This window comes from Paroedura picta, chromosome 6, assembly GCF_049243985.1.
Source record: "Paroedura picta isolate Pp20150507F chromosome 6, Ppicta_v3.0, whole genome shotgun sequence".
Classification (NCBI taxonomy): domain Eukaryota; kingdom Metazoa; phylum Chordata; class Lepidosauria; order Squamata; family Gekkonidae; genus Paroedura; species Paroedura picta.
In genome coordinates this window covers 106456189-106460194 of record NC_135374.1, presented here as the reverse complement: position 1 = coordinate 106460194, position 4006 = coordinate 106456189, and the positions used below count along the sequence as shown (strand labels likewise).

At 44.9% G+C, this 4006-nt stretch overlaps 1 long non-coding RNA gene across 1 annotated transcript; it reads right to left on the bottom strand.

Annotated features, from left to right (window-relative positions):
• Positions 1-999: 999 nt before the first annotated feature.
• LOC143840761 (uncharacterized) lies at positions 1000-3447 on the bottom strand. Its single transcript, XR_013232384.1, has 2 exons — positions 3296-3447; positions 1000-1315 (listed from the first exon to the last, which is right to left on the bottom strand). It is a non-coding gene; the product is annotated as an uncharacterized LOC143840761 (long non-coding RNA).
• Positions 3448-4006: the final 559 nt, after the last annotated feature.

Here is a 4006-nt window from a genome sequence, read left to right as displayed (position 1 = left end):
TCACCTTTTACACCACAACCTGCTCTTGGCTTGTAGAATGTCCTCAACTTCCTCCTGACTAAGACTTCATTTCAGATTTTTCTTCTTTAAATGTGTCTAACAATTTATGATTAATTTCTTTCCTACATGTGAAAAGGTGGCTCAGCCAATGTTAAGAATGTGCATGTCCCATTGATTTCAAGAGTTGTTAATTATCAGGAAGTCTTTCTAGCTGAAACAAGCAGCTTGAAGAAGACTTCATTCTGGCTGGATTGTGGTCTTCTGGATCAGCTCAATGTTGTTGAAAACAGAATGTTTTCATGGGGAGAAATCATTTGAAAGAGCTTGTCAAGTACTGAAATCAGCCTTGTCTCAATAGTCTGAAGTAGGAGAAATGGAACTAAAGCTTTAACTGGTCAGCCTTGGGGAATTAATGTTAGATTTCTTCTAGTTGTAAAACAAACCTGTTATTTGATCATGGGGCTTAAGGAAACTGTTGTGAGATATTTATCAATGGACATGTGCTGTTGTGGCTGGGCACAATGCCTGTCTGGCATTTGAACTTTACATGAGATAAATGTTACGAAAATGCACCTTTTTCATTAGATGTTTTTGCTCCACTGTTTACATACTTCTTTCCTCTCTATCCAGGCCAACTGCGTGTAGCCTTCAAAATCATCTGGTGACAGAACTGTAAGGTGATTCTGTTAGCAGTTAGATCCCTTCTACTATTGAGGAGCAGATTAAGGCAAAAGCACCCTTCTGTACATTTCCCTAAAAATGTAAGCATAGGACACCGCTTGGGCCAAAATGGATGCCAGACAGGCAGTGAGAAAGCAGTTTTCAAGGGATGTCCAAGTGGCTAGCTGACTACTACCCCCTCCTCGCCATGAGGAAAAGCATTACTTAGAACAATAGGTCACCCCATTGAAGACCTTTTTTTAAGAGAGCATTTGAGCATGTGCCTTTTTGCAGCATGATGGACACAGTTTAATATTTTAGTAGTTCTCCAGTTGAAGGTCAATGGAAACAAAAGTATTTATTGGAAAATGTTTGAGAACTAAGGAGCATTCATTCGCTAATAATAATACATTTTGTTTCTATTCAAGCGGAAGCTATAAAATTTCTTCTTTACACTTTTGCCTCGCGCGGATTGATGAAGATTTAACCAACTCACCATGTGGCCACATTTTACCTTCTTATCCTCCTGAAAGTGGCAGGCAACCTTTCACCCCCTGACTTCAGGTCCTGGCGGGCCTGTTTGTTTGGGTGGAATCAAGGAGCATGGACAAGAAGCGATGTCACACGATGCAATTATGCCATTTCCAGTTTGTACCTGAAAATGAAATAACTGTCTAAAAATGCACACGTGTAGGGATTTTGGCAGAGAAATAAGTTCTTCTTATACAGTAAAAGTATGAGCCTCTTGTGGCGCAGAGTGGTAAGGCAGCAGAAATGTTGTTTGAAAGCTCTGCCCATGAGGCCGGGAGTTCGATCCTAGCAGCCGGCTCAAGGTTGACTCAGCCTTCCATCCTTCCGAGGTCAGTAAAATGAGTACCCAGCTTGTTGGGGGGTAAACGGTAATGATTGGGGAAGGCACTGGCAAACCACCCCGTATTGAGTCTGCCATGAAAACGCTAGAGGGTGTCACCCCAAGGGTCAGACATGACTCGGTGCTTGCACAGGGGATACCTTTACCTTTACTTTATACAGTAAAAACACTCTATCATATGTGAGTGAATTTAAAACATTTTACTGATAAATTATGAAGTGAATTACACTCGAATTAAACATATAAGTAAATGATTATCTGACTATACTACAAGGTTCACTTATTCAGCATCCTTCTAAAAAGTGGCCACAACTTACCGGTAGGCCACCATTAGTGTGGCGTATGGGTGGGTGAAGAGGGATGGCAACCATATCTAGCCCATTGGGAATGTGCACACCTGCAGTGGTTGCAGAAGGGGGTGGACTTCAGGGTGTCTATAAAAGCTGCTACGTGCTGGAGCTTGCCCTCTTCTGCTGCTGTGAGCTGCCATGACAGCTTCCCACCCACCCTGTTGCTATGGTTAATGTTTCTGTTCTTTCCTCACAGCTGCAGAATAAATGAGCCAGAGGTGGAGTATTTTGTCAGGGACCAGTCTGTGGATGGGTACCCTGAGGTAGGGGTCTCTGTAAGAGACTGGCTATCATTGGGCATGGCTTTACCTGGCTGGGAAAGTCAGGGGCTCGGAGCCAGGAGGAAGGGATGGTTGGATGAGGTACACACCCGGCAACCATTTAACAGCTCCTCCCTGGGGAGGGTATTGAGAGGCAAGAGACCTACCCTCCCAGCTGGGAGGGAAGGGGACCCAGTACAGCCCTTGAGCCCATGTCAGCAGCTGGACAGTTGCGCAGGGATTTAGTCTACACCTCGTGCTAGGCCAACCCTCAGTTCTTGTGTGTGAAATAAAAGCTGTGGCCATTTTTGTTGCCAAATTTTTTGCTGTCTTGATTGGCCACATACCACACTGCCAGCTACCTGTCAAAGCACTATCTTTTTAAAAAACAGGAAGAAGGAATGCACACTGAAAAAAGACTAAGACCATTTATGCACTGGAGGTTTCGTGCCATGCTGTAGGCTAGAGTTTTAGTGGTGGCAGGTTGCCCCACCTCTTTCTGCACCCACATGGGGGAGCATTTGGCCCTGGGCACCTCATCCGTCTCTGATTTGTGCTCCTGCATGGGAGCTGGGGCAGTGAAGTTCCCTGTGCATAAATGGTCTAAGTGTACCCAATCAGCTGCCTCAGACTTTTTGCCATTGAGCTTGTTCCCTTCTGTTTCTGTTTCACCCAGCCCTTAACAACTAATATCCTAACTTACTCTATAAAATCTAACAAACAATAACAGTTGACTCACAGGAGGGCATTTCCGGCTGGAATAAAACGCGACACATGATTGTTGGGTATAAAGAAGGCCACAGCTTTATAACCTCCCCATGGGAGGGTTGGCACAGCATTGGGAGAGGGAGCCTCACCTAGCAGTCAGCGGACTGCACCAAAACCCCACAAAGTCCAGAGGTGCCCTGGGGATGCACACCATTCCCTGCTTGGAGAGCAGATTCCCATAGCTACTGAAGTCTGCTGCTAAGGGAAGCAACCTATGTGGGGGAGCAAACTGGGCACAAACATTATTTGGCTATCCCCAGAGTCAGCCAAGCTCATTTACGTGCCACCTCATATGGAGGCCCTGAACCCCAGGGAGTCCGATTGCACACAGGTCCATCCCACGCAAACCCACAGCTGTGATGAAAAATTAACCATGAAACATTTACCTCAAACACTGCAACAAGGCTGTTTCCATATAAACATAGGGTGATTGGGAGGAAAGCTTCTCTGCGGCTTCCTGAGCACAGAGGCTGGGACTCCGCATGTGGCACCTTTATAGCTGCTGCAGGTCTGCCTGCCCTCTTTGATGTTGCATGCTGCGTACGTGCCTCCAGCCATGTCTATGGTATAAAACTACAGAATGAATTCCAGGAGTACAGTGACATCACAGGACTGAAATTGTGACATCATACATCTCCATGCAATGCCAACCTTCAAGGTTCCTGCTGGTTGCTAGCATTGAGCTGACTGCCATGTGGCAATATGTGACAGGGGATACTCGGTGGTTATGTGAAGGCATGGAAATTTCTCACTCATGAGGCTCTTTTAGCACAATTTGTGAGCAATCAAAGTCTGTTACGTTTAAGGAGAGCTTCCATGAGCTGCTGTTGTTTGTCTTTTTCTCTGCAGTTGCCTGTAGTATCCTTTTCATCTTGCTCATTCTCTTTGCATCCGTTAACATTTTCAAAACTCATTTCACAATTCTTAACATGTTTAGGTAGTTGTAAAACAAATAATGTGATTTTGGCAATCTATGTAAAAGTAATTTTGTTCTCTGAACAGCTTTGCGGGTATTGCAGACTAAACTGCAGGCTAGAAATACATTTAAAGAGGTGCAAATGAATAAAGATGGAAGCTGTCAATCCTCAACAATGAGG